Below are 18,370 nucleotides of genomic sequence, written 5' to 3'. Positions count from 1 at the left end.
TGATATATTTAAAGTGATGAAAGGGAAGAACCTACAACTAAGATTATTCCACCCGGCAAGGATCACATTCAGATTCGAGGGAGAAATCAAAAGCTTTACAGACAAGCAAAAGCTAAGAGAATTCACCATCACCAAAAAGCTCTACAACAAATGCTAAAGGAAATTCTCTAAGTGGGAAACACAAGAGAAGAAAAGGATCTACAAAAACAAACCCAAAACAATTAAGAAAATGGTAATAGGGACGTACATATTGATAATTACCTTAAACATGAATGGATTAAATGCTCCAACCAAAAGACACAGGCTTGCTGAACAGATACAAAAACAAGACCCATATATATGCTCTCTACAAGAGACCCAATTCAGACCTAGGGACACACAGACAGACTGAAAGTGAAGGGATGGAAAAAAGATATTCCATGCAAATGGAAATCAAAAAAAAGCTGGAATAACAACACTCATATCAGATAAAATAGACTTTGAAATAAAGACTGTTACAAGAGACAAGGAAGGACAATACATAATGATCAAGGGATCAATCCAAGACGATATAACAATTATAAATATATATGCACCCAACATAGGAGCACCTGAATATATAAGGCAAATGCTAACAGCTCTAAAAGAGGAAATCAACAGTAACACAATAATACTGGGGGACTTTAACACCTCACTTACACCAATGGACAGATCATCTAAACAGAAAATTAATAAGGAAACACAAGCTTTAAATGACACAATACAACAGATAGATTTAATTGGTATTTATAGAACATTCCATCCAAAACCAGCAGATTACACTTTTTTCTCAAGTGCACATGGAACACTCTCCAGGAAAGATCACATCATGGGTAACAAATCAAGCCTCAGTAAATTTAAGAAAATTGAAATCATATCAAGCATCTTTTCCTACCACAACGTTATGAGATTAGAAATAAATTACAGGGAAAAAGCTGTAAAAAACACAAACACATGGAGGCTAAACAATACGTTACTAGATAACCAAGAGATCACTGAAGAAATCAAAGAGGAAATCAAAAAATACCTAAAGACAAATGACAATGAGCACACGATGATCCAAAACATATGGGATGCAACAAAAGCAGTTGTAAGAGGGAAGTTTATAGCAATACAATCCTACCTCAAGAAACAAGAAAAATCTCAAATGAACAATCTAACCTTATGCCTAGAGGAACTAGAGAAAGAAGAACAAACAAAACCCAAAGTTAGTAGAAGGAAAGAAATCATAAATATCAGAGCAGAAATAAATGAAATACAAACAAAGAAAACAATAGCAAAGATCAATAGAAGTAAAAGCTGGTTCTTTGAGAAGATAAACAAAATTGATAAACCATTAGCCAGACACATCAAGAAAAAGAGGGAGAGGACTCAAATCAATATAATTAGACATGAAAAAGGAGAAGTTACAGCAGACACCACAGAAATACAAAGCATCCTAAGAGACTACTACAAGCAACTCTATGCCAATAAAATGGACAACCTGGAAGAAATGGACAAATTTGTAGAAAGGTATAACCTTCCAAGACTGAACCAGGAAGAAATAGAAAATATGAACAGACCAGTCACAAGTAATGAAATTGAAACTGTGATTAAAAATCTTCCAACAAACAAAAGCCCAGGACCAGATGGCTTCACAGGTGAATTCTGTCAAACATTTAGAGAAGAGCTAACAACCATCCTTCTCAAACTCTTCCAAAAATTGCAGACGAAGGAACACTCCCAAACTCATTCTATGAGGCCACCAGCACCCTGATGCCAAAACCAGACAAAGATACTACAAAAAAAGAAAATTACAGACCAATATCACTGATGAATATAGATGCAAAAATCCTCAACAAAATACTAGCAAACAGAATCCAACAACACATTAAAAGGATCATTCACCATGATCAAGTGGGGTTTATCCCAGGAATGCAAAGATTCTTCAATATACGCAAATCAATCAATGTGATACACCATGTTAAGAAATTGAAGAAGAAAAACCATATGATCATCTCAATAGATGCAGAAAAAGCTTTTGACAAAATTCAACACCGATTTATGATAAAAACTCTCCAGAAAGTAGGCATAGAGGGAACTTAACTCAACATAATAAAGGCCATATATGACCCACAGTCAACATCATTCTCAATGGTGAAAAACTGTAACCATTTCCTCTAAGATCAGCAAGAAGACAAGGTTGCCCACTCTCACCACTATTATTCAACACAGTTTTGGAAGTTTTAGCCACGGCAATCAGAGAAGAAAAAGAAATAAAAGGAATACAAATTGGAAAAGAAGAAGTAAAACTGTCACTCTTTGCAGATGACATGATACTATACATAGAGAATCCTAAAGATGCCACCAGAAAACTACTAGAGCTAATCAATGAATTTGGTAAAGTAGCAGGATACAAAATTAATGCACAGAAATCTCTTGCATCCCTATACACTAATGATGAAAAGTCTGAAAGAGAAATTAAGGAAATACTCCCATTTACCATTGCAACCAAAAGAATAAAATACCTAGGAATAAACCTACCTAAGGAGACAAAAGACCTGTATGCAGAAAAGTGTAAGACACTGATGAAAGAAATTAAAGATGATACAAACAGACGGAGAGATATACCATGTTCTTGGATTGGAAGAATCAATACTGTTAAAATGACTATACTACCCAAAGCAATCTACAGATTCAATGCAATCCCTATCAAATTACCAATGGCATTTTTTTCAGAACTAGAACAAAAAATTCTTAAAATTTGTATGGAGACACAAAGACCCCGGTTAGCCAAAGCGGTATTGAGGGAAAAAAACAGAGCTGGAGGAATCAGGCTCCCTGACTTCAGACTATACTACAAATCTACAGTAATGAAGACAATATGGTACTGGCACAAAAACAGAAATATAGATCAATGGAACAGGATAGAAAGCCCAGAGATAAACCCACACACCTATGGTCAACTAATCTATGACAAAGGAGGCAAGGATATACAATAGAGAAAAGACAGTCTCTTCAATAAGTGGTGCTGGGAAAACTGGACAGCTACATGTAAAAGAATGAAATTAGAACACTCCCTAACACCATACACAAAAATAAACTCCAAATGGATTAAAGACCTAAGTATAAGGCCAGGCACTATCAAACTCTTAGAGGAAAACATAGGAAGAACACTCTTTGACATAAATCACAGCAAGATCTTTTTTGACCCACCTCCTAGAGTAATGGAAATAAAAACAAAAATAAACAAATGGGACCTAATGAAACTTAAAAGCTTTTGCACAGCAAAGGAAACCATAAACAAGATGAAAAGACAACCCTCGGAATGGGAGAAAATGTTTGCAAACAAATCAACGGACAAAGGATTAATCTCCAAAATATATAAACAGTTCATCAGCTCAATATTAAAAAAACAAACAACCCAATCCAAAAATGGGCAGAAGACCTAAATAGACATTTCTCCAAAGAAGACATAGAGATGGTCAAGAAGCACATGAAAACCTGCTCAATATCACTAATTATTAGAGAAATGCAAATCAAAACTACAATGAGGTATCACCTCACACCAGTTAGAATGGGCATCATCAGGAAATCTACAAACAACAAATGCTGGAGAGGGTGTGGAGAAAAGGGAACCCTCTTGCACTGTTGGTGGGAATGTACATTGATACAGCCACTATGGAGAACAGTATGGAGGCTGCTTAAAAAACTAAAAATAGAATTACCATATGACCCAGGAATCCCACTACTGGGCATATACCCAGAGAGAACCATAATTCAGAAAGACACATGCACCCCAATGTTTATTGCAGCACTATTTACAATAGCCAGGTTATGGAAGAACCTAAATGCCCATCGACAGATGAATGGATAAAGAAGATGTGGTACATATATACAATGGAATATTACTCAGCCATAGAAAGAAATGAAATTGTGTCACTTATAGAGCCGTGGATGGATCTACAAAGTGTCATACAGAGTGAAGTAAGTCAGAAAGAGAAAAACAAATATCGTATATTAACGCATATATGTGGAACCTAGAAAAATGTTACAGATGAACCGCTTTGCAGGGCAGAAATAGAGACACAGATGTAGAGAACAAACTACGGACACCAAGGGGGAAAGTGGCAGGGTGGGTGGTGGTGGTGGGATGAATTGGGAGATTGGGATTGACATATATACACTAATATGTATAAAATGGATAACAAATAAGAACCTGCTGTATAAAAAAATAAATAAAATAAAATTCAAAACTTCAAAAAAAAAAAGCAAATAGCAACTGAAAAAAAAATCTGAGGAAATAACAGTTACTTTAGATTTGTATTTGCAATTTAATCTGTGCATTCTTTTAGATTTTAAGTTAACAGTGTGCTAGGAAAAACCCTGCAAAATTGTCACACACAGGCAATACACCGGGTTAATATAATATTGAAATAGCGTGGAGGTATTATCAATACAAGATCTTAGAGAAAAAAAAGCTGTCTGTTTACTCTTAACCGCCACTCGATATAATCTAAACATTGCATTCCTAAAAAGATATGCAATATCACTTACATTCATCTATGCAATTGCATGCCTCTCCTAGTCTTAGCTGAACTCTGCGGCATATTCTTAAGCTTTAGTCATTTGAGGTAAACGAACTCTGTGGTCACGCCTGCTTCAGCTGAAGCTAATGTCAATATGGCCAGGCATGGAGGAGAATACTAAAACCTAAAAACACTGATTACCTTCAGAAAATGTAACGAGTCCGCTCCTACGCTTACTGATGTCAGATTTTTATAGGGAACATTACGTCACATGAAGTCTGAAAAAGAATGGAAGCCAGAATAAACAGAACTGTGCATCAGAAAGTCTTATGCCTCACGGCAGACATAGTTTAGCCAATGTAGTCTTACTCGTATAACTTTCATCCAGACTGTGGTAATAAAACATAACTATGCACATTGGAACACACTTATCTAACTTGTAAACGTGTACAAAATTTTATATACACATGTAAATAAAAAAACTTTGCCTGTCTCCAGATATGTACATGCTTTCCCTTTGTGCAATGACTCACATATGAGATTTTATAGTTTAATTAAATAATAAAATATACTCTCTATAAATATATTTCATCTTAAAAATAGTTCTGCCTATTTTTTAAAATTAGTATTTATTTAACATCCTACAGCATACCCTCATTTTAAGCTCTCAAGACTTAAATATTACTTCACTCAGGATGTTGTATTGCCTGACTGAGCTTTGAAACAAAGCTACATATCAAGAGCTCCAGTAATGGGATAGCAGTATTGCGGTTATGTGGTTGGTGTTTTCTTTTAAGTTTTCACTTATTGGTGATACAAACAAGTGTTCACAGGAGAAATGATATGATCTCTTGGGTTTGCTTTAAAATGCTTCAGATACTTGGAAAAATAAAGGTCGGAGGGTATAGATGAAACAATAATGTAATTATTGAAGTTGGAAGATGAATATAAACGGGCTCATTATATTAGTCTCTCTTCTTTTGTATATTTTTTAAAATTTCCATAATAAAATTATAAAACAAAAAGATATTATTAACTGAGAACAAATCATGCAGTCTCTAAAAGAGAAAGGAACAGTAACAATGAGATACACTAATTTATACCAATCAGGATGACATAATTTTAATTTTATGCTTTTTCTGTGATGGTATTAATTTAGCATAGGTCTAAAAGGTTATAATTACATATAGAAACTCCAAATTTTTCTTCAAAATGTTCAAATGCTTTATAAATAAATACTTTGTTAAAGTATTTACAAAAAGTTAACTTTGAGAATAATAATATGATCTTTTTATAAAAGTAAGACAGTCTCATGTTCATCATTTTCCATACTTGTGGAGGGAGCTTGCAAAGTTGGACACCCTCTGAGGTGAAGAGGCCTCTCCAGAGAAATGTCAGGTAGAGGTACATCGTGACAGCTCAGGAACCCTACTGCAGTTCCCTTTTGCACAGAAGTTCTGGACATTTTTCTGACAGAAGACTGTTAGGCACTATTTATTGACATATATTTTCAAGTATATGGTCAATAATACATAAGTACTCAATCATCTCCCTTTTTGTTTTCCAGTATGCGAGAGAAACGAAACTATATTTATGGCAGATAAGTAATAAAACTTTATCTTAGTTTAGATGGATTTTAATAATGGGGTCTGCGGTTCATATTAGACTTTATCTACATATGAGAGAGAAAGCTCTTAAAATTAAACACATTTGTTTTTCAACAAAATTAGTTGTTTCGCCATCATACACACTAACCTGAACTCAGACGCTGACGGGTAGTGCTTGACTGCCACCTGGTGGCCGCCTCCCTACTTACAGCGTGATTTTCCCTGACCCTCTGGCGTGAGGCAGCCCTGGCACCAGCCTGACACTCCAAATGCCAAATTAAAATAAGACATTCTTTGCCAGACAGATAGATCATTCGACCGAAAAGTAGACTCCCGAACCTCGTAACACAGTAATATCTATATTTTGAAATATATAAACGGCTCTGTTCTATTTTGGTCAAATACGCTCTAATACAAAAATTGAAAGGCAAAAAAATTAGTAGTTATTTGCTATTTTTTAATAATCTATCATGTTTTAACATCTTAATTTAGTCACATGAGTCACCAAGGGATTAGGAGATTTGGAATCAGAAAACCAGGTATCACATGTTTAGTGTGACCTTTGAGCAAGTAAAGAAAATTATCCTTGTTTTGATTAGAAAAAGATAATTTTGAAATATTCACTTCTTTTTCTCCATAATTTCTTGTCTCCCCACTCCTCTGTCAGTAAGAAAGTTGTTAAGAAAACAAAAAAGAAAAAAGTCAATATTCAGTGCAGTTTGGTTTGTTTAATGACTTACAAAATGGGTCGTCAGGGGAGCAGCCATAACGTTTACACCATATGGGTCCGTTGGGAAAACAGTAGAACCAACTCCTTACTCTGCCCAGGAGAGGGAGTGTGAGGTCACCAAGGACCCTAAGGGAGGTGGGCAAGAGCCTGGGGACGAGGGGGTCTGGAGAAGCCTGGCTCGTGCTCAGGAGACCACACGGGGAGGAGGAAAGTCTGGATCAGAGGCGGGTAGCACCACTGGTGCTCGAAACTGTGTGGTTTGCAGAATGTCTTCTATTGAATATTAGTCTGCTTTCTCATTTGTAGATCAAAAAATTTAGTAGGGAGATTGGGACACATCATCTTGTCAGATCATTGCTTTCTATTTCTGAAACTCCAAACACGTTTTCTGCTGCCCTTTTCCTTCCCTAACCCATCATCTGACCTGAATTTTCTATTATTCTAAGTACACCACAGTAGGCCTCAAAGTTCCTACTGTCTTCATTTTCACCACATACTCCTTCCCATGCATTAGTCCCAACTCGGTTGCTCTTGCCAACTTCTATGTCTTCCTCCTCTCAAAGTCACATTTATCCTCTTATTTTACTATTTCAAATCCTGTATATTCCATGAGTCCAAATATTCCCAGCCCAAGAGACTCTTTCCATCTCCTTCACACCCTTCACACTTTGTGACACCTACACCTACCGTGTATGGTCACATCTACCTACAGATCAGTGGTCCTCAACCTTGACTGCAACTAGAATCACACTGATAGTTAAAACAAAAAAAAAAAGATGGGGGCCTAAACACAGCGAATCTGATTTAAGAGGTCTAGAAGGGGCAACGTGGATCAGTACATTTTAAAAGCTCTCCAGGTGATTCAAATTTGAGCCAGGTTACAAACTTGGGGATAGACTGTCAGTTCCTGAAAGGTAAGGACTTTGTCTTCATCTCTGAGGAAGACAGAGTTAGACATACTGAGAGCTCAATATATGTGGCAAAGATGAAGCAACTCCAGTATCTAAATGTTTGTCATAAAATAAGCCAAGAACTGGTTCAACGGCAGCATCTTATAAATAGATTCGCAGGCTCTGCTAAGTGTATGCCATTGCCCCATTCCCCAAAAGTTCAATGCAACTCAATAAAATAATTAGCATATAAATATTTTTTAAATAAAGAACTAAATTGTGGCATATCCATATATATATATATAACAACATATGCATAAAGTCATGAATTACAAGATTATTTATAACAGGAAAATATTGGAAACAAGGCAATGCTTATTTATAGGAGACTGCTTGAATAGATTGTAGTACGGAATACTGTATAAACATAAAAAAGAAAAGAATAAGAGAGATCTCTATGAATCAATATGGGGTCATTTTCAGGATATATTGTTAAGTAAACACAACAAAGTTTAAAAAGTCTATTATATATTACCCGTTGATTAAGAAAGGGAAATATATGTTTTTCGAAATGAGGAAAAGAAGTGTAAGCCAAAAAAAGAAAATGTTTCCCTATAGAGGATGGGTGGGGGGTGGAACAGAAGAAATAAGGAAGGAGTGACACTTTAGTGAACATACCATCTTATATAGTTTCAACCTTTGAACCATATACATGTTTTTACGTAATCAAAAATTAAATGAAATGGTTGTAAAAAAAACATTAAGTTGAACACAAATACAAACAGATGAACCTAAATGTATCAAGTTATAAAAGTCAAACAGGAAAAAGAATTAATTCAAGTAACTTTTGAAGCCATTACTGTACATCCTTGGAAGGAGTGACACTTTAGTGAACATACCACCTTATATAGTTTCAACCTTTGAACCATACAAATGTTTTTACATAATCAAAAATTAAATGAAATGGCTGTAAAAAAAAACATTAAGTTGAACACAAATACAAACAGATGAACCTAAATGTATCAAGTTATAAAAATCAAACAGAAAAAAGAATTAATTCAAGTAACATTTGAAGCCATTACTGTACATCCTTAATGGGATATATTCTAATGACAAAAAAAAATTTTTTTAACTTTACTTGGTATTGCATTGTTAGTAGTGATATTGTATTGAAACTCTGAAACTATTTTACATGCGTTTTAGGACACTGTAAATAAGTTAACATATTACTGTTACTATGAACTAAGATGTTCCCTATAAAAAATTACATATATATATAAAATAAGCATATATATTAAACAAAAGCAAGAATAAACACTGAAATGTTCATTTTGAATTGTATTCATTTTTAAATTAAATGAGAACAATCTTTAACACATGAAATTAAAATTATATCCAATTGGTGCTACATTCACACAGAAAATAACTTTTCCAAGTGACTTTTTCTTCCAGTTTCATTGAGATATAATTGACATACAGCACTGTATAAGTTTAAGGTGTACAGCATAGTGATGTGACTTACGTACATCATGAAATGATAACCACGATAAGCTTATTGAACACCCATCACCTCACATAAGATAAAAAATAGAAGAAAAAAATTTGTTTTCCTTATGATGAGAACTCAGGATTTACACTCTTAACAACTTTCATACATAACATACAGCAGTGTTAATTATATTTATCATACTGTACATTATATCTTAGTACTTACTTATCTTATAACTGGAAGTTTGTACCTTTTGACTGCATTCATCCAATTTCCCCTGCCCCCATCCCTCACCCCTGGTAACCACAAATCTTATCTCTTTTTCTATTAGTTTTTTTGGTTGGTTGGTTGGTTTTGGAAGTATAATTGACCTACAGCAGTGATTCACAATGCAGTGATTCAATATTTCTATTCATTAGAAAATGATCACACAGTAAGTTTAGTTACCATCTGTCAGCATACAGTTTAAACTATTATTAACTATATTCCCTATACTGTACATTACATTCATGTGATTTATTTATTTTATAACTGGAAGTTTGTACCTCTTAATCTCCCTCATCTATTTCACTCATCCTTATAACCCCCTCCCCTCTGGCAGCCACCTATTTGTTGTCTGTCTATGAATTTGCTTCTGTTTTGTTATGTTTGTTCATTTGTTTTGTTTCTTAGATTCCACATATAAGTGAAATCATATAATATTTGTCTTTCTCTGTCTGACATATCTCACTTAGCACAATACCCTCTAGGTCCATCTATGTTGTCGCAAAGGGCAATATTTCATTCTTTTTTGGCTAACATCCAAGTGACTTTAAATATAAATTGTGATTGTACACCTCTAGAGAGATATACCCTAAGGATGCAAATAACTACACAAAAAAATTTGTATCTATTTTCAGTAATCATATTGTAGACAACAGTGTTATTCTGAGATTATGATGCATGTAATACATGATAAAGCAGATGAGTAATTATGTGATGTGCTAATCCTTTCAACCCTAGTGTCACTGAGAACCAGGATTCTTGGCACAGAAGAAAAGAAATAAAAATGTAAGACAGAAGCAGTTAGTAGAAACCGTGTAATCCTAAACTTGAATTGGATATATTATTATAACTCATTATATAATTCCTCTTAAAAAGAAATCCCTGGCTCTCTGCACTGGAAAAGCCTAGAAACAATGATTATCCCACTGGCAAGGAGCATTCCTAGAGCACAGACTGTGTTAACTGAAATCTCATTTCACACTGAAAGAAACCAAGACTCTTTTGGAAAAGTGGCTGGTTCCAGGCCTAGGGCAGAGAAAAATATAAGGTGAGTCTGAAACGTCTTACACCACAAGGCAAGGAGGTACTCAAGACTAGTGAAGTTGTGTCCTGATTTGAAGAGGCTTTCAATGGTTCAATCTGGGATAATCCGAGCATCAAAAAAACTGAAAACAGTAAAGGATTAAAACATGTTGAATAAAAAATGGAGTCCTTGGTGGTTCTCAAAAGAAGTAGAGTGAGAAGGGGAAAAAAAAGAAGTGGGAGAGGAAAAACTCTCCTGATAGAGGAATGACAGCTCATAACTACAAAGGAATGAAAGAATTTTTTAAAACAAACCATTTTGCCTTCCCCAATGTAATAACTAATTTAGGCAAAAATCATTAATGGATGATAAAAATATTGCTTAAAGATTGATGGGGAACAGTATATTCACATGGTCTGTAAGTACCAACTTCAAAGAGGAAAATATACCTTCAAAATGGAGCCATCTGGCAGTCTGCCCTTAGCTAAGTGATCACACTTTGCACCACTGATAGTAAGACAAAGGGACTCGCTGACCCTCCTGTGTAATGCAGTAAGTGCACATCAACTGTGATTCCGCCTTGCCAGAAACGTTTAATCTAAATCTAATCAAAGAACATCACAAGACAAACTCAGAATGTGAGACATTCCAAATGACAGCTACATAGTCTATATTCTTCAAAAATAGCAATGTCATAAAAAAACCAAACAAGGTAATGTCCTAGATTAAATCTCATAGCAAGAAAACATGATGTATGATCCTTGATCATATCCTGAATCAAAAAATGAAAACAGCTGTAAAAAGTTATGTTCTGTACAATTGGGGAAATTCTAATATGAGCTATATAAGTTAGATATTATTAAAGCATTGTTTTCTTAGATGTGATGCTGGTAGAAGAATGTACTTATTCTTAGGAAATGCTGAGTATCATGATGCCTTCAACTTATTTTCATATGTTATATATACAGTTTAGAGATAGATGGGAGTTCATTGTACTTGTCTTTCAAATTCCAAATTCCTGCCAGTTTAAAAAATTTTTAAATAAAAAGCTGGAGGACAAAAGCACTATACTATGTGCTATGACTGTTATAAAACTGAAAGATTATGTGAGGCAAAAAAGAAAAGCCCACAATACCATGAGTTTTGAAAGCTGGAGACATCACTGGAGATCGCGAAAGACTTTGTGGAAGGAACTGCATTTCTAAATATAAGGGTCTTGAGTTAGGAAAGACCTTATAAATCATCTAATTCCATTCCCTCCTGAAGATGAGAAAACTGAGAGGCTTAGCAGCTCATCCAAATTCAAGAAATGTTTAGCGCAAAGCTGTGAAATCTGAAGCACAGAATCCATGGTGGTTTTCCATGAGTCCATTTATTGATCAAATCCCGTCCTACTTCCCATCTCAGATGGGCCAAGAAGGACACACTAAATAAGGAAAAGTATATAGAACGTAATCATTACAATTTCAAAATAAAATTTAAATGGCAAAAAAATTGCTGGCTTTGAAAATGGAAGGGGTGCGTGGGCAGCCTCTAGAAGCTGGGAATGCTCTCACCTGACAACCAGCTAGGACATGGAGATGGCTTCAGTCCATGACTGCTAGAAGCTGAATTCTGCCAACAATCTAAATAAGCAAGGAAAAGTGTACTCCCCTAGAGCGGCTAGAAAAGAGTGAAGCCCTGTTGACACTTTGGTGTTGGCCCAGTGAGACCCATATTCGACCTGCGACCTGCAGAACTGCAAGATAATAAATTTGTGTTGTTTATGACTATATATGGAATCTAGAAAAATGGTACTGATGAACCTAGTGGCAGGGCAGGAATAGAGATGCAGACGTAGAGAGCAGACTTGAGGGCACAGGAGGGGAAGGGGAGGCTGGGACGAGGCGAGAAAATAGCATTGACATATATGCACTACCAAATGTAAAATAGCTAGTGGGAAGCTGCTGCATAGCACAGGGAGATCAGCTCGGTGCTTTGTGACGACCTTAGAGGAGAGGGGTGGGATGGGGGGTGGGAGGGAGGCACAAGAGGGAGGGGATATGGGGATATATGTATACATATAGCTGAGTCACTTTGATGTATAGCAGAAACTAACACAACATTGTAATGCAATTATACTCCAATAAAGATGTAAAAATGAATGAATGAATGAATGAATGAATGAATGAATGAATGAATAAATAAATTTGTGTTGTTTAAAAAAAGAAGTTGATAGGGCAAAAACAGGAGCATACAAGTATAGTACAACACAGGAAGCATTAAAAGACCAACGAAAATCTCATGGGTATTAAGTTTTGGTAAAAACAACCCAAGTAAAAAACAAAGTATCTCAATTTTTTAATAGCATTCATTGTACTTTCAAAAAAGTGAGTTTTTTTTTCACATTGTTTAGTTGACCTACAAGTATTTGCTAAATTGCATAATTGATAGAAAAAAACTATTTGTGAAATTTAAGTTTTTGTCTCTCATGTATAATATCTACATCACTCTGGAGAATTTTAAGGTTATTTCAAGTTTTTTTGATCCTTCTTTTCCTAAGACGTGTATGTGGTTGGGCATATGACCTCTGTGTTAGACAGTGGCTATAGATTGGCATCGTCAGCTCCTATCTGGAAAACAAGTATTTTCAAAGTTAATGAAAGCCATTTGGTCTGTTTTTGCTAGCCAGTTTTGCCTTTTAATTATAAAACCATATAAAAATCAGCAGCATACTATGAAGTAAGGTAGTTTCATGGCAGGAATAAGGATGGTCCAATAGATCTGAAAAGAAATCTTTAAGTGATTGGTTTAAGGGTTGATAAATACATACATCACTTTTTCTTTTTTCACTTAGCTAAGTCATAAATCTAATTTTGAAAATCAAATAATCTCATTCAAACCTCTGCTACCGATTTTCAAATCTAAAATAGAGCAACATCAACATAACAAATACCAGAAGTCATTAATGAACCCAGACAACCACAGCACATAGAAAACTAATTGAATAAAAGAATAGGTGGAAACTCTTACCACAGCCCCTGTCACTGCTTTCCAAAAGCTTCTGGGCATTGTACTTTGCTAAGGAATTCAAAGATGGAAAATTTTAGAAATCGTTTCTCTATTTTGAAGTGCACAACAGAAAACTGTGTTCAAATTGTCTTCCCTTGGTTAGTTCAAAAGCAAAATAAAATGACAGTGCACAAATATTTTCATCCAGTTTGCAATGCTTCGTTGTACACCCAGCCTATCTAATACATTACTTGAATTATGTTTTTGTGTGGGAATTACTGTCTCCTACCAAAGCGTGCTCTTTATTTGGTCAGACAGAAGATTCAGAGAAAAACAAGTAAGACAATTTTCGTTTTCTTACTAGTGGGAGTCAAGTCTGCATTGAGGAAATATTTGTCATGCTCACCACATTTTTGTCATAGATTTGTTTCACAGAGCCAGTGTGCAACTTTGAAGAGAGAAGAATGGCCACTGTGTATCATGCTGGAGAAATCCTCGCTGACACCCATTTTCCCTTCTGTAGGACAGCCAAGCCAATCTTTCTAAAATAACTTTATGATTCTGAACCTTGCCCACAATTTCCTAAGTTCTCCCTTTTGTCTCCTGCCTGAAATCCAGGCTCTCCAACCTGCCTCCAGTGACTCCCCTCCCACCAAAAACACCCCAGTAACAGGGCCAAATAGTCCACCTCTGTCCCTTTGCTCATCCTACTACAACTGCTTAGAATGACTTTTACCCAAACCCTAATCATCCCTCAAGACCCAGCTAAAGGCCCCTCTCATTCATGACACCTTTCCCAGTCCTTGTGGTTCACAGATTAACTCTCTCTGAATGTCCACAGCATCTCTTGTCTGAACTTTTTTTTTCTTTTGGCATTGAATAAAATACTCCCTTGTACCCTTGCCATTTTTATGATTAACCTTCTACTCCAGTTGTTGGAAAATAGTAACTGTATGCCATGGGAGCAAAAATGGCTGTTATACCTGTGGTAGATGGTATCCTTGTTTGTAATTATTCACTCCCTCTTTCTTCATGAATAAAATATGTTTCCCCAGTCCCTTTTACTTTGGGCTCAGACAACTGACTTGCTTTGGCCAATGGAATGTTTGCTATGTAGCACTTCCAAACAGAAGTTCTTGAGGAATTGAAAGATTCCAGAACTCTCCTAGCTCCTATGCCCTCTGCCATGAGAAAAACATAAGGCTTTCCTTTAGTTTAGGTCTCAAAATAAGGATATATGTAGAGGACAATCAGCTTGTAGTCTGGAGTAAAATCACAACATCCAATCAGTAGCTGACACTACAAACCTGAAAAGAAATAAATATTTGTTATTGTAAACCACTGAAAATTTGAGATTGCTTGCTGTCTAGTGAAAGCTGACTGATATAATATCTAATATTTTGTAAGCACTAGGTCCCGTATCCACAATATCTCATGTAACTAACACAATAATCCTGTGTGTTACAAACTTTATTATCCCCTTTTTACATATGAGAAAACAAGGATGAGGTAAAGTAACTAATCCGAAACACACAGTGCCGTAAGATTTTAGAATCACACACTTCTAGCTTTGAAGTTATATTCTACCACTTATTGAATATAGTATCAAAGGTATAATACAATCTCACTAAAAAATCAGTCACATGTAAGACAGACATAACAGTGCAGCTCTTCTCACAGTGTACTTCTAATGGCTGTTGGAGGGATTAAATTAAATAATGTGTGAATGACCAAATGATTTAATGAGTGAGTGGGTCTTAATTTGTGTCACCCCTAAATTAGACCCTGAGATAAACACTGATGTGGGTAATTTAGGAAGAACGTGTGAGGGAGTGGGAAAAGTGAGATAAAGAATGAGAAAAGTCAATAAAATTATCAGGTTACAATTTGGGGAAAAAAGACTCAATAGCACTAAGGTACCATGTGGAATATGACTCAGATGGCCAAGTAAGATCCCATCAGGATCTTTCGCAAACAACAACTAAAAACTCCATACAAAAAAAGCAAACAAGAAAACCTGGAAAGTGAAGTCACTGGAAAGTAAGCAAGCAGATTCTGGAAGAATCAAAACTTGGGAGAAGGATCAGAAGAGAATGAGTTTTCCATTATTACAAATTTTGCCCCGAGGGCAGGCCGAAGTTAGCACTGAAGAGCATGCCTAATACTCTAATAGAAAACAGTCTTTGTGGACTAAAGAATCAGAGGAATTTAGAGCAACCACAGATCCTGAAAAGTTGAGAGGGTGGGGAGAAAGATGTGATCCAGAAAGGGAGAGCCCTGAATTCTGCTTATAAACTTTGCCCAAGTCTCTGAACTTGGGCATATACGAATGGAGCAGACTCCAATACCTCAGCTAAAGGTAAAATAGAGAGTTGAGCTGCTGCACAAGAAAATGTCTTTACAGTTTGAGATTAGCCAAGTTAACTTCTCACTTAAAAAAAACAAAAAAACACCACTCTTTGGAGAAATATAATATAGAGCCTTCACTACGCAACAACCCACAATGTCCAACATACAATCCAAAATGCTCAACTTATGAAGAACCAGGGAAATGTGACCCATTTTCAAGAGACAAGACCATAAACCAAGACCAATCCCCAAATGATCTAGGTGTTGAAATTAGCAGACATGGATTTTAGAGCAGACTTTATAACTCTGCTCATTGAAATAAGAGAAAATATGCTTGCATTAATGAAAACATCAAGAATCTCAGCAGAAAAAAATATAGAAACTATAAAACAGAACCAAAAGGAAATTCCTGAGCTTAAAAAAAATGGAATTTTGAAAATAAAACCTCACTGAACAGGCTTAACAGCATATTGGATATGACAGAAGAACCAGTGAACTTGAAAATAGATCGATAGAATGTATCCAACCTAAAAGACAAAAATATTTTTTTAAGATATTTTTTGAGGGAATTCCCTGGCAGTCCAGTGGTTAGGACTCCGCACTTTCACTGCCAAGGGCCCGGGTTCAATTCCTGGGCAGGGAACTAAGATCCCAAAAGCCACATGGTGCAGCCAAAAAAAGAAAAAGAAATGCTTTTTTTAGATTATCAGAGTCTTGGAAACCTGTGGGACAATAATAGAAGTCTAACATACATGTATCAGAGTCCCAAAAGGAAAGAGGGAGAAAAAATTATTTGAAATATAATGGCCCAAAACATCTAAATTTGGTGAAAGACAAAAACGTAAGATTCAAGATGCTCAGAAGGAAAAAATACAAAGAAAACCACACCTGGGAATTCCCTGGTGGTCCAGTGGTTAGGACTGCATGCTTCCACTGTGGGGAGCCTGGGTTCAATAGGTGGTCGGGGAACTAAGATCCTGTAAACTGTGCAGCCAAAAAAAAAAGAAAGAAAGAAAACCACACCTGTACACATCATAGTTAAACTGCTAGAAAGCAACATTAAAGAGATCTTGAAAGCAGCCAGAGAAAAATGATACATTGCCCATAGGGGGACAACCATTTGACTATACACTGAATTCTCACCAGAAACTATACTGATCAGAAGACAGTGAAACAATATCTTTAAAGTGCTGAAAGAAAAATTAAGCTGTCAATTTAGAATTCTATATCCAGTGAAAATGTCTTTCACCTATAAAGGCAAAATAAAGACATTTTCATGCAATAGAAAACTAAAAGAAATTCACTACAAGAAATGCTTTAAAAAAACCCAAAACTTCTGTAGGCTGAAAGAAAAGTGAAATGGAATGGAAACTCAAATCTTCAAGAAGAAATAAAGAGCTTTAGAAATTGTTACTATGGGTAAATATAAAAGACTATTTTTCCTCTCTTAAAAACTACATGACTATTTAAAGTAAATATTAAATATTGTCTTCTGGGGTTTAAAATACACGTAGATGTAATACATATGACATTTACAGCATAAAGAATGGTAGAGGGGATAGTTAATTGGTTTATAAAAAAGCTTCATGGTTTCTACATTTTTATGTCAAGTAGTCACCAAAACATTTTTATGCAAAGAGATCTAGCTAAAAAGTCTATAGATAAATAAAATAAAAATTTTGTTAAATATTCAAATATCAAAAAGAAGGCAGACAAGGGAGAAAAGAGGAATAATAGAGGACACAAACAGAAAATAATAATAAAATGGGAGATTGGTTCAAGATGGCGGAGTAGAAGGATGTGCACTCACTCCCTCTTGCAAGAGCACCAGAATCACAACTAACTGCTGAACAATCATCGACAGGAAGACACTGGAACTCACCAAAAAGGACACCCCACATCCAAAGGCAAAGGAGAAGCCACAATGAGACGGTAGGGGGGCGCAATCACAGTAAAATCAAATCCCGTAACTGCTGGGTGGGTGACTCACAGACTGGAGAACACTTATACCACAGAAGACCACCCACTGGAGTGCAGGTTCTGAGCCCCACGTCAGGCTTCCCAACCTGGGGGCCCAGCAACAGGAGGAGGAATTCCTAGAGAATCAGACTTCGAAGGCTAGAGGGATGTGATTGCAGGACTTCGACAGAACTGGGGGAAACAGAGACTCCACTCTTGGAGGGAGTCCAAGAGTGGAGTGACCCCATTGGAGACTGAACCAGACCTACCTGCTAGTGTTGGAGGGTCTCCTGCAGAGGCAGGGGGTGGCTGTGTCTCACCGTGCGGACAAGGACACTGGCAGCAGAAGTTCTGGGATGTGCTCCTTGGCGTGAGCCCTCCCAGAATCTGTCATTAGCCCCACCAAAGAGCTGGGTAGGCTCCGGTGCTGGGTCACCTCAGGCGAAACAACCAACAGGGAGGGAACCCAGCCCCATCCCTCAGCAGACAAGTGGATTAAAGTTTACTGAGCTCTGCCCAGCAGAGCAACACCCAGCACTAC

General features: G+C 36.2%; 1 protein-coding gene across 6 annotated transcripts in view; it reads right to left on the bottom strand.

Annotated features, from left to right (window-relative positions):
- FILIP1 (filamin A interacting protein 1) overlaps positions 1–18,370 on the bottom strand; it is a 269,457-nt gene that overhangs the window by 217,300 nt on the left and 33,787 nt on the right. For 2 of the 6 annotated variants that reach the window (XM_049695668.1, XM_049695663.1), the window contains exons 1-3: positions 14,505–14,792; positions 13,543–13,590; positions 4,728–4,804 (exon numbers count right to left, since the gene is read on the bottom strand). The gene's annotated coding sequence lies outside the window, so the exon portion shown is untranslated. Of the gene's footprint in view, positions 1–4,727; positions 4,805–11,665; positions 11,733–13,542; positions 13,591–14,504; positions 14,793–18,370 lie in introns of those variants that run through there. The other 4 variants (XM_049695665.1, XM_049695664.1, XM_049695667.1 and 1 more) reach the window with 3 other exon arrangements.

The sequence above is a fragment of the Orcinus orca genome, chromosome 12 (genome assembly GCF_937001465.1).
Source record: "Orcinus orca chromosome 12, mOrcOrc1.1, whole genome shotgun sequence".
In the NCBI taxonomy this organism is placed as follows: domain Eukaryota; kingdom Metazoa; phylum Chordata; class Mammalia; order Artiodactyla; family Delphinidae; genus Orcinus; species Orcinus orca.
The sequence above is the reverse complement of the archived record's forward strand: the minus strand, read 5'-3'. Positions and strand labels throughout refer to the sequence as shown.